The following is a 19,439-nucleotide window of genomic DNA, read 5'->3' as shown; positions in this document are numbered from 1 at the left end:
TTTGTAGTCACACCTTATGAAACATGGACTTTCATCATTCTACTCATGATGGATATAGTAGAATTAATTGCTGTTGACCACACTGGCAGTTTTTTAAAAAATCGATATATCTGTTTCGCAATGGTAAAATAGACAGTTACCTGTGATTTCAAGATGGGAGACTCTCTGTGGTGTAAGCTGTGGGGCAGCAGCAACATCTCCTTAAACTCCACGTCTCTTTGTCTTTGCTCACACCCCTGTTGTCAAAACCTGTGATAAATGGAGGCGCAAAGATTTACTGCTATGTTTTCCTGTCATATTAGACAAGATATACAGAAATGGATGCTTGAAATAGTCATTAATAAGACATGAGTTGTCAGCATTGTATAGCAGGGCAGGCTAAATCCATTATGATTAAGGGCTCTCATCTTCAAGGTAATTTGCACTAAGAAGAGAACACTAGGTTTCAGGGTCTTGGTTTGCAGGAGATGCCTTGTCTGTGTGTGTGTGTGTGTGTGTGTGTGTGTGCATGTGTGTGTGTGTACACACGTATGCCTGCATGAAAAGTTTTTTAAAAAGCCACAGAACATTCTATTTGTGCACCTTGATATGAACTACGTGATATTCACTAAGAAGAGAGTTAAATTTAACAAATACTTTTGGCCTAGTGTGAGGAATCCACAGAAATAGAAACATGATCTATTTTACTTGATGACATTTATTGGAAGGTTTTTTTGATCACACAATCCATTTTGGACATTTACTTGGCTCAGCTTAATCTAAATCTCATAAAAGAGATTTCCTGTAAAACATCAAGTCAAATTTATTCATTTTTGTGGTCAGATTTCTCAACCAGTTAGGACTGCATTCATCTACATGTAAAAAAACCCCTATAATAATATGGTCTAATTTTGTTCACCAAACAAGAAGTCCAGAGATAGTAGCCCCAGGCTGCTAAGCAGTTTCTTTAGACCAAAAATGCCCACACAACCTCTCTGTCTGCTCCATCGTCCTTATTATGTGGCTTGCCTCTTGCTACTTTTTGACTCAGGATTATAAGAAGGTGTTTCAGTCTCAAATTCACATTCTAGGGGAAAATTAGACGAAGGCACAGAAATAATGCATGCCAGCTCGAGCTGCCTTTTTAAAAATTTTGAAACAGGACAGCAATAGCACTTCCAGAGTCCCAATCCAACTGATTTCTGCTTACATCTCACTGACTAAGGCTGGGTCACATGACTACCCATAGCTGCAAGGCAGCTGCGAAATTAGTTTTTTTCTAATATGGGCACACTGCTGTCCCAAGCAAACTTACAGTCTTGGTAGCAAGTATTAAGGGTGAGGATATTTATTGGTGTCTACCAAGCCAGACTTAAAATACTCTTTCCACTCTAAACGCTACTAGTCGCCTTTTTCTCACTTTCACATTTTGAAAGTATTCATATCATCTTCGCCTTTCTGCAGAGAGTGATACGTCAGGAATAACTGTTTTCTTGTCTGGTTACTTTGGCAAAAAACAAAGAACTATTCTTTCAGATAGGAAACAGCAGTTCTCAAAAGTAACCAAAAATTTCTATGATTAGATGATAGCCAAATCCAATAGAAACCTAATTCTAATAGAGCCCAACACAGTATTCTACATGTTATGATTCGGCGCAAATGTATCCACATTCTTCGGTAATATCATTGCATCCCAAAGACTTGTAGAAAATCTGGGGTAGCTGTAACCACAATCAGTGTGATATCCTAGACTGTCTCACTTGTTTGCTAGAGTGGGTAGGCTCTAATACTAACTTTTTTAAGAAACTGGGTCTCATGTGTAGCATACTTTTTGACACGTTTTTCAACTACACTTAACTTATCCTGTTTTTAGATGTCTTATAATGCAAACATAACTCTGTTTCTCAGCATAGGTAGGAAATATTTCTCACAGACTCCTCTATTGATTTCAAACCTATTCCTCAGCTCCAGGCTCCACATGTATACTGCTGTAAATCCAAGTTAACAAAAGGACTGGTTACGCATTTTACCACAGAATCAAATGAATTCTTTCCCTTTCTTTCCTTGCTCCTATCTTTCCTTCCGTCTTTCTTTTCCTTCTTCCTTCCTCCTTCTAGAGTATCTGATATGAAAAGGCATGAAAGAATTTTGAAGAATTCTTGGAAAATGGAATTATATGTGTCACGTTGACAGTGCCAGAATTCTAGTCCTAATTTGTAAAGTTCACTCAGAGATTTCATAATCATTCACATTTAATTTTTAATTGTGGCAATTTCTGAGAGGCAATTTATACAAACCTAGACACTGTTAAAGAGAGAGATAATTAGGATAAAAAGACTTGATGATAGCAACAAGACAACATTTAAACCTGAAAAAGATACAAACTTCCTGTATTCTGATTCAAGAACTCAACTCCATAAGCATGAAATATGATGAAAACAATCATGCTTCGCCATATTCCAAATTAGCTAAGCACTGACTCAGCAAAAGTCAGGAACATAACAGGTTTTGCTGGTAAAAAAATTTAAAAATTCAGTACGCACCTAAATCAGTTGACAGGCTCCCTTTCTCTACATTGATTAGATCACATTTAAACGCAAAATAAAGTGTTTAATTCTGGGATGTGGACAAATACACAGAGTCTGGAGTATGGTCAAAATAATAGGGGCCAGGGAACCACAGCATACAAGAAAGTTAAAACTGTTGAAAGAGCTGAGAATTTTTAACATGAAGAGGAATAACACTGAGTTGGGAGGGTAGGGAAGTGTAGGGGAAGTGGTTCAGGGTAGACAAAGAGAAACAAAATATTCATGGGGGAAAACAAAAGGCTTTTTTTTCCCCAAAGCAAATGACGATGCTCCCCGCTTAAATCCTCACTGGCTTCCCATTGTATTGCATTCCTAAAAATATCTGGCCCTGCAACCACTGCACCCTCATCTTGTGCCACTGGCTTTCATGCCTACTTTTGTGCAGATCTGCTGGCTTTAACTGGATCTCTGGCAGGCCAAACCATTCCTGATGATGTTCTTTTTTTTTTTAATTTATTTATTTTTTTCATCTTTATTGGAGTATAACTGCTTTACAATGTTGTGTTAGTTCCTGCGGTACAACAAAGTGAATCAGCTATATGTATTCATACATCCCCATATCCCCTCCCTCTTGAGCCTCCCTCCCACCCTCCCTATCCCACCCCTCTAGGTGGTCACAGAGCACCGAGCTGATCTCCCTGTGCTATGCAGCAGCTTAAGAGAGGAATGTGACAACCACTTTCTCTAACGCAGTATTCCATTTCCCTCGAGCACTTTTGATGCACTACCTGGTTAATGTCTTTCCGTCTCAGTATTATCTTCTTTATTTGCTTGTTGACTCATTTTTTCATTGCCTCTACACTAGAACATGTTCAATGAGGGCAGAGAACCCTTATTTTCATTCACAAGTGCATTCCTGGGATCTAGAATGGTGTTCGGTGCAGAGAAGTTGCCCACCAAATAATTATCAGTTTAATCAATTATACCAGAAGGTAGAATTTGTTTCAAAAAAGAAAATTACAAGGCAGTGGATTTTATTTTAATATGAGGAAGAACAGGCTAATCATCTGTGAAAGCAAAACTGCAGTTGTCTCTCATGAACATGTTGAAGCCCAGCCTGAAAGCTGACCAAAGATAATTGTTTTAGAAGCAAGTTGGAAATAAGTTAGAAAACTAAACAAGCTGATCTCATACATTATTTCCACAATATGATTCTATGATACAAAACAAATTAACTACGCTGTGAGTTCCTTGAAAGGAGAGATTTTTATGCTCCCAGTGAAATACCCGGCTCAAATTTTTAAATAAAAAAGTCTTTTGAATGTAATCAATGCTGTCAGCTATATTAATAATTCTCTATGTATCCATCAAGGTCTAGTCAGGACAGAGAAGCTACACCAATGATTCGAGCATGGAATAAAGAACTGTTAACTACTGTGGTTAATCATGGTAAAATGTGGCTAACAACCGATGGGGTGAACAGAGGGTGAACAGAAGCAGCAACTGCAGGAGGCAGCTACCTCTCCTAGGATCTGGGAGAAAAGTGAACAAGGAGAACACAGAGGTTTTGAGGGTGAGATTCAGACCCTGAAGGACATGTCAAGGTTGTGGTAAGGACTCCTCACCCACCTGTGCAGTGAAACCTGCAGGGCCTGCCATGAACTGAGCCATTCACTGCCACAGGAAAAGCAACACCCAGGAGAGAGCACTCCCTTCTTCCTCCAGCCCTGCAGCCTCCGTTTGTGCTCCACGCTGGCAGAGCCTAACACTGAGCCCCTGGCAAAGAATAAATATTGTTTGTTGAGTCGAGCTCCAATAGCACAAAGTAGGACAAAGAAGAGTGGGTTTGGTGCTGAGAAGCGATACATAAATAACTGGCACACTCCAACATTTTCCAGAAGTATTTAAGGCAGCTTTCAAAGGATCACATCCTCTAGCAACATAAAAGCAAATACGCTGGGCTTCCCTGGTGGCGTGGTGGTTGGGGGTCCGCCTGCTGATGCAGGGGACAGGGGTTCATGCCCCGGTCTGGGAGGATCCCACATGCCGCGGAGCGGCTGGGCCCGTGAGCCATGGCCACTGAGCCTGCGCGTCCGGAGCCTGTGCTCCGCAATGGGAGAGGCCACAGCAGTGAGAGGCCCGCATACCAAAAAAAAAAAGCAAATACGTTAAGTGAGTAGTTAGAACTCTATAAAGGCAGGAAAACTAAGTCAAATCCAGCAGTTTTATGGATACACAAAACACATGCTTTAATGGCTGGTACCAGTTTTTATACACATTACCGAACTTAATTTTCACAAAATCCTTGCAAGATAGATATTACCCTCAATTGTATACAGGAAGAATCTTCCTGAGAATCGTGTTCTTATTAAGTTCTTAGGCACAGTCAAAAATGGTTACACACCACAGTTTATAATTTTCATTATATCGAACTACCTCCTTGGGATGTGTGAGGACTTGAGATATGATTAGGAAGAAAGACATTCAGAATGGAAAGTGCTGCCTTTGCTCTTTATTTTTTCCTTTTTATTGCTCTGCTATTTTTCAAGGGCAAATTTCCTCATCAACATCTCTAGCACAATGACGTACTAAAATGAGACCTGGAAACTCAGCAAGTGTGGTAACAACATATTAGACACAGGTGGAACTAGCACACAAACCCCAACACTCCTCGTGGGAGTAGTGGAATCCAGTCTCTCTATCAAAAAAACAAAATAATCAGAAATCTGTAGCTCTAGACCTACTGGTACTCAAAGCCAAGCTTTCAAACCAGCAAATCAACAATTAATATTTAAAGAAGAAATAAAAGCCAGGTCAGCAGCAAGCATCCCTTAGAAGTCATCACAGAGACTTTTATTGAAACTTTCATTTTGTTGACCCATTTTTATGAACTTTTATTATAGGATACCTTTAGTCATACACTCAAGAGCATCATTTCAAAACTCCTTTAAGAAAAAATTTCAGACACCCCTGAATATTTTATCAGTTTCCATTGATGATGAGTCAAACTTGAGTGCCAGGAGAAGGCAATTGCTCCTACGTGCAAGGAAAATGCCACACAGGGTTCATCTGAGTAAGGCATACATTTGTTATTGTTGTTACATTTGTTATTATTGTTCAGACTTATCTAATTTTGCCATTGTTGTGAAAAGCTTACATCCAAAGCAAATTTAGAATTTGCTTTTCTCATTGGATTTTCATTATAGCTTCTGCCACCTTTATTGCAATACACAACGGGTGGGTAATGAACAGAGTGAGGTGGACAATTTGGCACAAAGAACTAAGTAATCTCAGGTATCTCAAGATGAGCTGGGAGGAGAATAGTGTTGAAGAACCCAGCGACTGACTTTATTCAAAAGCAAAAGATCCGATAGAAGGAGCAATTAGGCAGATCAAATGAGATTCCGTAGGTAAGAGCATTAAGGGAGTAGTAAAATGTGAGGGTAAACCCTTAACAGGTTGAGTCATGAATCTGGTAAGCAGAGCCTTCCTGAGACTGTAAACAGTTTAGCTTCTTAGGGGGATAATTTTTTCCTTATTTTAAATGTAAGAGAAAATATAGCAAGAATAAATGAAAAGCTGTCATCAATGACATAGTTTAATCTGCTTAACTATAGTCATTTCATTTTTGCATGTTGTACAGTATGGTGGGTCTTCAAAAAATTAAAAATACCATTACTAAAGGATGCAGCAATTCCATTTCTGGGAAGATATCTGAGAGACCTGAAAGCAAAGTCTTGAAGAGAGATTTGTACACACGTGGTCACAGCAGCATTATTCACAACAGCTAAAACATGGAAACAACCCAATAGGAAGAATGGATAAACAAAATGTAGTGTAAACATACAACGGAATATTATTTAGCCTTTAAAAAGAAGGAAATTTTGAGTCCCTCCCATCAGGAAACTTACACAAGCCTCTAAGATAGCCTCATCCACCAGAGAGCAGACAGCAGGAGCAAGAAGAACTACAATCCTGCAGCCTGTGGAACAAAAACCACATTCACAGAAAGATAGACAAGATGAAAAGGCAGAGGGCTAGGTACCAGATGAAGGAACGAGATAAAACCCCAGAAAAACAACTAAATGAAGGGCAGATAGGCAACCTTCCAGAAAAAGAATTCAGAATAATGATAGTGTAGATGATCCAGGACCTTGGAAAAAGAACAGAGGAAAAGATTGAGAAGATACAAGAAATGTTTAACAAAGACCTAGAAGAATTAAAAAACAAACAAACAGAGATGAACAATACAATAAGTGAAATGAAAAACTACACTAGAAGGAATCAATAGCAGAATAACTGAGGCAGAAGAACAGACAAGTGACCTGGAAGACAGAATGGTGGAATTCACTGCTGCAGAACAGAATAAAGAAAAAAGAATGAAAAGAAATGAAGACAGCCTAAGAGACCTCTGGGACAACATTAAACAAAACAACATTCACATTATAGGGGCCCCAGAGGAGAAGAGAGAGAGAAAGGACCAGAGAAAATATTTGAAGAGATTATAGTCAAAAACTTCCCTAACATGGGAAAGGAAATAGCCACCCAAGTCCAGGAAGCACAGCGAGTCCCATACAGGATAAACCCAAGGAGAAACATGCCGAGACACATAGTAATCAAACTGGCAAAAATTAAGGACAAAGAAAAATTATTAAAAGCAGCAAGGGAAAAACGACAAATAACATACAAGGGAACTCCCATAAGGTTAACAGCTGATTTCTCAGCAGAAACTCTACAAGCCAGAAGGGAGTGGCATGATACACTTAAAGTGACGAAAAGGAAGACGTACAACCAAGATTGCTCTACCTGGCAAGGATCTCATTCAGATTCCATGGAGAAATCAAAAGCTTTACAGACAAGCAAAACCTAAGAGAATTCAGCACCACCAAACCAGCTCTACAACAAAGTCAGACTCCCTGACTTCAGACTATACTACAAAGCTACAGTAATGAAGACAATATGGTACTGGCACAAAAACAGAAACATAGATCAATGGAACAAGATAGAAAGCCCAGAGATAAAGCCACGCACCTATGGTCAACTAATCTATGACAAAGGAGGCAAGGATATACAATGGAGAAAAGACAGTCTCTTCAATAAGTGGTGCTGGGAAAACTGGACAGCTACATGTAAAAGAATGAAATTAGAACACTCCCTAACACCAAACACAAATATAAACTCAAAATGGATTCGAGACCTAAAAGTAAGACCAGACACTATAAAACTCTTAGAGGAAAACATAGGAAGAACACTCTTTGACATAAATCACAGCAAGATCTTTTTTGATCCACCTCCTAGAGTAATGGAAATAAAAACAAAAATAAACAAATGGGACCTAATGAAACTTCAAAGCTTTTGCACAGCAAAGGAAACCATAAACAAGACGAAAAGACAACCCTTAGAATGGGAGAAAATATTTGCCAATGAATCAACGGACAAAGGATTAATCTGCAAAATATATAAACAGCTCATGCAGCTCAATATTAAAGAAACAACCCAATCCAAAAATGGGCAGAAGACCTAAATAGACATTTCTCCAAAGAAGACATACAGATGGCCAAGAAGCATATGAAAAGCTGCTCAACATCACTCATTATTAGAGAAATGCAAATCAAAAGTACAATGAGGTACCACCTCACACCAGTTAGAATGGGCATCATCAGAAAATCTACAAACAACAAATGCTGGAGAGGGTGTGGAGAAAAGGGAACCCTCTTGCACTGTTGGTGGGAATGTAAATTGATACAGCCACTATGGAGAAGAGTATGGAGGTTCCTTAAAAAACTAAAAATAGAATTACCATATGATCCAGCAATCCCACTACTGGGCATATACCCAGAGAAAACCATAATTCAAAAAGACACATGCACCCCAATGTTCACTGCAGCACTATTTACAATAGCCAGGTCATGGAAGCAACCTAAATGTCCATCAACAGACAAATGGCTAAAGAAGATGTGGTACATATATACAATGGAATATTACTCAGCCATAAAGAGGAACGAAATTGAGTCATGTGTTGAGACATGGATATATCTAGAGACTGTCATACAGAGTGAGGTAAGTCAGAAAGAGAAAAACAAATATCGTATATTAACGCATGTATTTGGAACCTAGAAAAATGGTACAGATGAACTGGTTTGCAGGGCAGAAGTTGAGACAAAGATGTAGAGGACAAACATATGGACACCAAGGGGGGAAAGCCTCAGGGGGGTGGGGCTGGTGGTGTGATGAATTGGGCGATTGGGATTGACATGTATACACTGGTGTGTATAAAATTGATGAGTAATAAGAACCTGCTGTATAAAAAAGTAAATAAAATTTAAAATTTTTTTAAAAAAGAAGGAAATTTTTTTTTTTGTGGTACGTGGGCCTCTCACTGTTGTGGCCTCTCCCGTTGCGGAGCACAGGCTCCAGACGCGCAGGCTCAGCGGCCATGGCTCATGGGCCCAGCCACTCCGCAGCATGTGGGATCTTCCCGGACCAGGGCACGAACCCGTGTCCCCTGCATCGGCAGGCAGACTCTCAACCACTGTGCCACCAGGGAAGCCCAAGAAGAAGGAAATTTTAACATATGCTACAGCATTGGATGAACCTTGAGGTCATTATGCTATGTGAAATAAGCTGGTCCCAAAAAGACAAACACTGTATAATTCCACTTATATGAGGTATTAAAGTAGTCAAAATCATAGAGATAGAAAGTATAATGGGCCAGAGGGTGGGGGAAGGAGAAAATGGGGAGAAATTGTTTAATGAGTTCAGAGTTTTCGTTTTACAAGATGACAAGTTATAGAGATGGATGGTGGTGATGGTTGTACATTATGAGTGTACTTAATACCATTAAATTGTACACTTAAAAATGGTTATGGTGGTAAATTTTATGTGTATTTTACCACATAAAAAATGGGGTTGGGGAGAAGAGTCTTCAGGAGGCATCCATTCATCCAATACTCTTGGGGTACATGGCACCCCAACTCTAATTTTTTTGTCAACTACACTGAAGTTTCAAGACAGCAAGCCTTGTGTCTACCATCTATCCTCAGCACACGTCTGTATATATGATGCTCAGTAGATACTGGTTGAATATAATTTAATAAAATTAAATAGGGGGCTTCCCTGGTGGTGCAGTGGTTGAGAGTCCACCTGCCGATGCAGGGGACACGGGTTCGTGCCCCGGTCCGAGAAGATCCCACATGCCGCGCAGCGGCTGGGCCCGTGAGCCATGGCCGCTGAGCCTGAGCGTCCGGAGCCTGTGCTCCGCGGCGGGAGGGGCCACGGTGGTGAGAGGCCCGCGTACCGCAAAAAAAAAAAAAAAAAATTAAATGGGATGGAAATGAAAGATAACAAGAAAATCAGTTTAAAACTTAATACTAAGCATAAGGGAAAAAAGAGCAATTTTGACATAAAAACAAATCAATAATATAATTAAAAATACTTTTAGGGACTGTAAAAATAAAGGAGAATGAAAATGTCATGAAAAGGAGGGTAAAAATGACAGAAATCCATATTTAAACATAATCTGGAAAATATTGACTATAAGAATAATAAAAACATCATTAAACATATGAGAAGAAAAGAAATATATTGTAAAAATGAAAAAATCACAATTTTAATATCAAGCTTATGATGCAATTTCAAATATCAATATAAGTATCTCTGAAGCAAAAGATTATAAATCCAAACTTTTATTGCTGTGTAATTAATTTATGTGTGAAAGCAACAGATTTTTTACAGATATCCCTCTGTTCATATATTGCAATTTATGCCTTTCTTGAAAAAAATTTATATTTTATATAAAAATTGACCAAGCAATAAACTACAAACAATAGTATAATAAAGGAGAAAAAATTAAGTTTCAAAAACTTCAAATACACATTGAAACCAATTTAAAAATAGAACTGAGTCATACGAAATGGGAACTGAACGCACAATAATCCTAAAAATAAGATGTTTGTAAAATCATTATATGATAATCTAATAACAATAATCTGGCTTTCTTATCCAAACTTCTATATATATCATCTGGGGATGGAGTGAAAAGTGGAAGTAAAAGTTTAGTAAATGCCTCATTTTGCCTGAGTGGAACTCAGAGGACATTTTAAAATCTTCATCTTGTTTTAATAAAGAAAGATGTGTAAGTAAAAGATTTTACAAATTTTAAAAAGAACCAAGAGAATGGTGGAAGGTGGTCTTCATAACCATCAGATCATTTGAAAAAGTTAAAATAAGTTCATATAGTAAAATATCAAAAAATAGAAAACATCAAATGATAAAGAAACAAATAATGGTTTTGTCAATGAATGTAAACAACTTGATCGTCTGTCTTAAAAAGTAATGACTCTCATAAAACCCAACAGACGTATTCCCAAAGACACTATACAAGCACATGAAAAGATGTTCAACATCATTAATCTTGAGGGAAATGCAAATCAAAACCATGAGATACCACTTCACACCCACTAGTATGGCTCTAATGAAATAGAGATGATAACGTGTTGGGAAGGATATGGAGAAACTGGAATGCTCACACACTATTGGTGGGAAGTAAAATAGTACATCCACTTTGGAAAACAGTCTGGAAGTTTCTCAAAAAAAAAAAAAAAATAGATTTACCATTTGACCCAATAATCCCACTCCAAGGCAGATATACAAGAGAAATGAAAACACATATCCACACAGAAACTTATATGTGACTGTTTAGAGCATCATTATTCATAATAGGTAAAAAGTGGAAATAACCCAAATGTCCATCAAGTGACGAATGGACAAAAGAAATCTGATATATGCACACAATGGAATTATTCCACCATAAAAAGAAGTGAAGTCCAAATAGATGCTTGAAACATGTATAAACCTTGAAAGCATTAAGCTAAATGAAAAGAAGCCAGACACAAAGGACATGTCTTATATGATTCCATTTATAAGAGATGTCCAGAACAGGCAAATCTAGAGACAGAAAGTAAATTAGTGATTGCCTAGGGCTGGGGATGAGGGATAGAGTGACTGGGAGGTGATGACTAATGGGTACAGAATTTTGTTTTGAGGTGATGAAACTGTTCTAAAATTGTGGTGATGGTTGTGCAACTCTGTGAATATATTAAAAACCATTAAATTTTGTACTTTAGATCAGTGAATTGCAAGGTATGTGAGTTGTATCTCAATAAAGCTGTTACTAAAAAATCTTAAAAAGCTACGAGATACCTTGAAAAAATACATGTAAGCTGAAAAGACAGAAAAAGACTGCGCAAAGATCAGCAGGGAAACAAAAGGAAAAAGGGCAAATTAATTTCAGATAAAAAGAAATTTAAGGAAAAAAGGCATTAAGTGAAATAAGGCCATTTGATATTAATGAAGTAGGTAACAAACACCACGAAGATATAAGTCAGTAACATTTACGTGCTTATAACAAAGTATTAACATAAATGAAGCAAAAATTAATAAAAATACAAGAAAATATTAATAGAACCATAGGCTTTTCAGAAAAATAAACTAAGCAAAGTAAGATTAATTATAAAAAAGTAAAAATAATAAAGATTTAAATAATATATGACAGATTAAATGTTCTTTAAGTATCTGCCAAATGCAGCAAAATAAAAATCCTAATAAAAACTTTAGAGTATAGGGCTTCCCTGGTGGCGCAGTGGTTGAGAGTCCACCTGCCGATGCAGGTGACGCGGGTTCGTGCCCCGGTCCGGAAGGATCCCACGTGCCGCGGAGCGGCTGGGCCCGTGAGCCATGGCCGCTGAGCCTGCGCGTCCAGAGCCTGTGCTCCGCAACGGGAGAGGCCACAACAGTGAGAGGCCCACATACCGAAAAAAAACAAAAACAAAAACTTTAGAGTATAAACTGACGACTATACTCTCTAATTAGTGAAAAAAACAAAATTAGCAACACAATTTTGAACAGTAATGAACATAGATAGCATTTTGAAAATTCAAAATTATTGTGATAACTATTTCCAAAAGCAGTTCTCTTCCAAACCCTGAAAAATATTTCCCTTTACTTCCAAAATCATACTACTACTTCAAAAAAAAAAAAAACCATTTTCTAATGACTTCAGTCCAGTATCTTCTTTTTCATAGTATCTGTTATTGTTCCCAGTCTAATTCACAGCGTTATTAGCTTAATAACATATGGTTTTGTTTTATAATGATTCATACATGTAAATGCCTTGTTGACAGAGACACTGCAATAAATGTCTTCTATTACCTATATTTAAATATCTTTCTGAACATAGAAGGTCTCCAGTAAATCTTTATCAATTGATTTCATTGTACAGTTGAGAAAGGAGGACTGAAAATTAAGGAACACGAGTTCTTGACCATTATTGAAAAGATTTAACGATTCTCAGCAGGTCAGTTTCCCTCCCCGGATTTCATTACCCTCCTTCATTAAGTGAGGTAGTATTAAAATATTTCTAAGATTCCTTCCAGTTCTAAAATTGTATGAGTTAACCAACAGGGAAAGAAAAGACATCTCTCAGTACACTACAAAATTTCCCTCCATGTTCAGTAACACTGGTTCCTTTGAATGTCAAGGACTCAAACAGATTGTGCATTGTTGAGAAGAGAGTCACCCTCAATTACTCATCAGTGATGGAATCTGTGGCTTATTCTCAGTAACCCAGTGTTTCCTTACTACCACCCACCTAGGTCCAGGGGGGATATACATGTGTCTGAGTATGTGTGTATATTTGCCTCTCTGACAACATTCCAAGACTAATATAAACACCTCCTAAATTACCCATTACTCTGTGTCACTCCTCTTTTCCATTAGAAAGAGGTAGCCTATATTTATGTTTGAAGTTCTAACACTCTACCCTTTCCATCACCCCTCTCTTTCTTAAAGACTGATCTCTTCATCTCCTCTTATGTGGACCACACTGCAAATATTTCTTTAAATTTAGGTATTGGTATAAGCATTCTATACTTATTTAATTTGGGGTTGGCCAAAAAGTTTGTTTGGGTCTTTCAGAAAAACACGAACGAACATTTTGGCCAACCCAATATTATATTAAATGATATATTTAATATAATTAATTGCTGTTTAATTAAGTTAATATAGTACATTCAATATAATTACATTTAATTAATATTATTGCATGAATAAAAGAACTCAAAGAACATATCCGAAGAGATAAACAATGAGGTGAGATCATGCATGATTTTTATATTTCAGTTTCTGTGTTTCTATTTGTCTACAGTTTTCTACAGTAAACACAATAATTATTTATGCACACACACATGCCCTCGTTTATACGGAACAAAAATCGAAGTCCACACAACTCTTTACTACTCTGCATTTTATGAAAACTTTCAGATAAATACATATGAATTTACTCTAAAAACAAATATCTTAATATATGAATGACTTCAGGTTGTTGACATCAACTCTTGAGTTAATAATAACTCTGAACCTGTGAGAGTTCAAAATATGTTCATTTTCACGATAGTATACTTATTAAGGCAAGAAAGCAGACAGTATACTTGAGAAAGATTTTCAATTATTACATGAAAATAATAAAACACCATGGTTAAATAGAAAACTCAATTAGAACATATTCTCTAAACATCCATTACTCAGGCAAGTTTCATTTGTCAGGGTCTTGTATGGAAGCTTGTATATACATGTATATCCATAAACAAGGCTAATTATTCACATTTATAAATTAAACACTAAAGTCCATTCCCAGATTTTAAAAGAATCTAAATTTATACTCTTACCCAGACTTTATATGATCATTACACATTCCTTTGCTCTATTGCTGAACTTAAATGTACCCATCCAATAAAGCCTATTTTACTGGGTGTGCTTCCATAAAACATTGACATTTTATCATATCGTAAAGTTAGAATTTATTCTAAATACATCACTATTTCCCTAAAGATAAATCCAACTGAATCAAACATTAAATGATGTAGCAAAAGGTGTTACTGTAAAACGAAATTCCTCTAAACACGTTAATAATCTCTAATGTTGATAAATAAATGGCTGTGATGTTCTCTTTTTAACACTTCAGTCTCACTAAGGTCAACAGTTTTAATTCTCTCTCATTCCCGTCAATTCCTATTAGATACAAAGAGAAGCACATCGTGTTTATGAGATAGGCTTCCTTTTCCACTCAGCATATAAGAGCTCCTATTATTCTTAGAAGTTACTGAATGTACCTTTGAATGTTTGATAAGACAATGACGGGCATTCATCAATAAGAGGCTTGCATATTTTAATTCCAAAAATCATCAGTCAAACTCAAGCACCTAAAGGAATAAAAGTTTCCACGGATTAAAAATTCTTATTTTTCAGCTCCAATGTATTTTCAGTAGGGCTTGAGTGGGAGTAAGGAAGGTAGGGTATATTCATGTACTGTGGTAACAAATTACCACAAATTTAGCAGCTTAAAATAACATCCATTTATTAGGTCACAGTTTTGTAGGTGGGAAATCCAAGCAGGTGCAACTGGGTTCTATCCTCAGAGTCTCACAAGGCCAATATCAAGGTGTCACCAGAATGGGTTCTTATGTGGAGGCTCTGGAAAAATATTTGATTCCAAGCTCATTAAAGATACTGGCAGAATTCAGTTCTTTGTGGGTGTTAGACTAGGTATCCCCTTCCTAGCTGGCCATCAGCCTGGGTGCAGGGCGGGGTGTGTAGGATGGAGTAGAGGCACTCAGCTCCCTAAAGCCTGCTTGTATTCACCGGCATGTGTACCCTCCATCTTCAAATCAACAAGGGAGCATCAAATCTCTCCGACCTTTCATTTTCCTACCAGCTGGAAAAACATCTCTGCTTCTGAAAGGGATTCTAAATAATTAGATGAAGCCTACCTGGATAATATCCCTATCTCCAGGTCAGCTGTGCCATATAACATAACATAATCATAATCATAGGAACCATCTCTCATCATATTCACAGGTTCCAGGAATTAGAGTGAGGAATCTGGGGGAGCATTTTTAGAATCCTGCCTACCAAACAGAGAATTGGAAAAATTGAGATTAGGCTCCAGATGTTAGAGTTTATGAAGTTAGATGCCAGGCCAAAGATGTCTTACTGGGGGAAGGGCACTCAGGGGCACAGTCTAATGCTATTAGCACTAGGAAGAGTGTCAGACCTTAAGAATTTTTTTTTTTCTTTTTGCAAATTTCACCTTGGAGAACTGCTGAGGGCCTCTTGTCATGTAGATGAGTCATTATAACACATTTTATCATTTGACAATTCTTCAAAAATGCCCCTCTTCCAAAATGACTCTATTATTCTCTACTGTCTGATTTATAAAATATATGTATCTAACTGGACTTTCTTTTTGCTTTAACTTCTGTGTGTTGCGCAAGGGTGTTGATGAAGTCATTCCTCATTTCCCAGAACCTTGTAAAACAGGACTGTATACTAAATAGCACCACTGCTTCCTGCTACGGGGTGGAAAGTGGGAATGAATCCTTTGCTCTGAGCACCTCTGTGGATTTGTGCGTTCCTGGTACAAAAAGCTAGCAGATCCACTTCTGGGGTCTGGTTCTGTGGAACGCTTTTATTTGTTTTATTCCCAAGCAATTAGAGTGAGTCATGCTTCTCCTGGTTAACCACTAGGTGTTACAACCTGAACACAATGCCCACAGTCCTGTTGATGGAGAAGCAAGATGTGGGGATTCAGTCAGGGCAGGCATGGCTGGTGGGGAGTGCGGAGGGGATGGTTTTTCCCTATCGAGTGCAAGAAAGAGACAGAGACCTGCGATTTGCTGCTAACAGTTGGTGGTATAGAGAACCCTGTGATAGTCATGTTCAGAGCCTCCAGTGCTTAAGATGAGTGGTGTGCTGCTTCAGGGCATTTGTTTAAAAAGCTCAGTGGAGCAAGAAAAGACAAGGAAGCACATGAAGATTAATTCTGAAGTTCTTGTTAAAACCAAACACTTTAATCCTGGGAAAAAGGGGGAAAAAAATCTCTTTGTCTAGTACATTCAGCTGAGTTCATCTTCAGAATTACCAGGAGGCTGATGCACCTGCAGTGAGGAGGGAAGAAGTGTTCAACACAATTTCTTATCCTCTGAGTCAGGTTTCAGTTCATCTACTGTGTCCACTGTGTCTGTCACACGCCAACAGATCTTTATTTGGAACTGATCACTATAATGATTTTGAGATTAACTTGATGAATGAAAAGAACCAAATAGGGAGAAAACTTACAAAAATACAGGGTGGGGGGGAGGCAGTGTTTATTTCCTGGCATTCATTTTTTTTCATGCTATTAGCTGTAAATGCAAAAACAAGGCAAGAAGAAAGAATGGATCACAGATGCCTTCCTAAAAACATGAAGACCACTTAAAAAAGGCTTTATGCATATAATTTTGAAATAATACACATTCGTTGCCAATGTTTTATAAATTCCTTACATAATTCAGTCAATAGTCCCTCAACTGAGGAGTAAGTTCTTAGAGGGCAGGTTTATTCTTCAGTCACCATTTTAAACCAAATGATAAATATTTATTATACATTTCTTGATTAACTGACTGACTCCGGAAGGGAGGGTTGAAGGAGGAAAGGAGGGAGAGAAGGGATAAGGAAGAAAGGAAGGAAGGAAAGGAGCGAAGGGAAGACTGATTTGGAACACATTTGGGGATTTACTATAGGTCACAGAAGGAAGTTAAGAATGCAGACGCTGACTGAACTCCAATTACACGCACATACATTTGATCACAAGCACGTGATAATTCAATGCTTTGGTCCACAACTTACTAACCTATGGGGAGCCAACCTCCTAAGCAAATGAGTTTTAGAGCTGTGTTTTGCATTGGAGTCTTAGTCATTACGTTTGGAAAGATTCCCCTGAAGCAACTATGCACAGTTATTAGAAAGACAGCCTCTTTACAGAGTAGCCACAGCACAGCAGTGAAACACAAGAGATCCATTTGGGGCCTTCCTGATTTAAACTATAGTTAAACATGACCTGAGGGAAATTATACTAAAGAAAAACTTTATTATTTCTTTATGGTAGCTCAAGGCCAGTGATCCCCTAAAACAGAGACTCTGATAAATGGTCCTGTAATATCTGCATTTGGTGTTTCACTTGGAGATGCCCAAACAGCACAAGCAGCTATATGTTTCACCAGATGTCGAAGGGGTCCCTTGAAGAGAGAGCTATAGAAACCTGCCCAAGCTTGCTCCTGTTGTCAGCAAGTTCTAGAAGAGATAGCAACGCAAGAACTTGAAACATCTATAATCTACCCCGCACTTAGTTAACATATTGAAGATATCTACCCCAGATTTCATCTGAAAAAGAGTTAAGATAAATTATCTGGGAGTTGCTGGGGAAATATCCGGAACATATTTAGAAGAATTCTGAAAGTGATGAAATGGATTCACAGTCTCTCCAGAATGAACCTGAGGCTTTGTCCAGGTCCACAAAGGCAAAGTGAAAGGATGAATGGATGCTGTCATTCCTCCTTCCTGTACTCACTGTACACACACTGCTGCTTATCCATAGCGCTCTTCCCCACGAAGAGAGAACCAACTTTAAGGTCTTTCAAAAAAATACTCCTGAGTATTTTTCATTCTGAGTTGATCCACAAGTTGAAAACCTATTTGCCAACATTTGACTAAACCATAATTTCAGAATTCTTCATCAGTCTTCCCTGAGCTGCACACAAACCCCATGTTATATACAATCATTTTTTAATTGAAGTATGGTTGATGTACAATATTATATTAGTTTCATGTGTACAACATGGTGATTTGGTATTTTAATAGATTACACACCATACACAAAAATAAACTCAAAATGGCTTAAAGATTTAAATGTAAGACCTAAAACCACAATCTGACAATAGATTGTATATTGTATCTTTCAAGTAGTTCAGAGTCTTTACATATAATTTAGATTTTATCCTAATTTATGCTTCACCTTCTCCCATTCTGAACCACAATATTCTCTCTAGATCTTTTGTTGTTGTTGTTGTTGTTTTTGCTGTTGTTGTTGTTTTTTCTTTTGCGGTACGTGGGCCTCTCACTGTTGTGGCCCCTCCCGTCGCGGAGCACAGGCTCCGGACGCACAAGCCCAGCGGCCATGGCTCATGGGCCCAGCTGCTCCACGGCGTGTGGGATCCTCCCAGACCGGGGCACGAACCCGCGTCCCCTGCATCTGCAGGCAGACTCTCAACCACTGCGCCACCAGGGAAGCCCCTCTCTAGATCTTTTTAATCCCTTCACATTAATTGGGTAGTTGTAAAATAGACTCATCAAGGAATGCAGTGGTTTTCAAGAATGCCAAGTTACTAAAAGTCTGGCTTTGGTTACCTATTAGGAAAAAACAAAAACACTGTTGATCATTATTTATGATGCTTCATTTTACAATGTGGGAAACATTCCCTCAGATGAAAGTGAGTCATTTAACATTTACATTTCTCAACGGATATTCACTGAGGGAAAGTATACACCAATTAACGGGAAGGATCTGTCTAGAGATAAGAAACATTAAAATGAGATCTATAGAACTTCTTCTGACCTCTAACCACATAAACGAAAGCCTTGCAAACATTGTCCCTGTCACAGCCAATGCACGGAGAGTATCCAACTCAGTAATAATGCCTTAGAAATGTTTAACCATGAGCCAGAAAAATGAACTACCAAGACCTGAAGCTAAATGCCACTGCAACTGCAGTCTTCACTCTACAGAAGGAACCACCTCTACGAAGGCACTGCAGATTCTACAGCCTTTAACGGCTTTCCTCTTACTTCTTACTCCCCATATTAAGACCTCATATCTAATTAAGACTCTTAGAGCTAACAGAATGGAAATTTTTAGTTAAAATCATATATAAAAAATGAGCAAATAAATTTATTTAAGGTCTGGACCACCAGTGGACATGATACTACTACCAGACACACCACCATTGGAAAAGTAAAGTGAAAAGCTCGTTGGACTTGATGAATTTTGTGCACCCCACACTG

The sequence above is a fragment of the Lagenorhynchus albirostris genome, chromosome 7 (assembly GCF_949774975.1).
Source record: "Lagenorhynchus albirostris chromosome 7, mLagAlb1.1, whole genome shotgun sequence".
Taxonomy (NCBI): Eukaryota; Metazoa; Chordata; class Mammalia; order Artiodactyla; family Delphinidae; genus Lagenorhynchus; species Lagenorhynchus albirostris.
Note: the sequence above shows the minus strand (reverse complement) of the source record.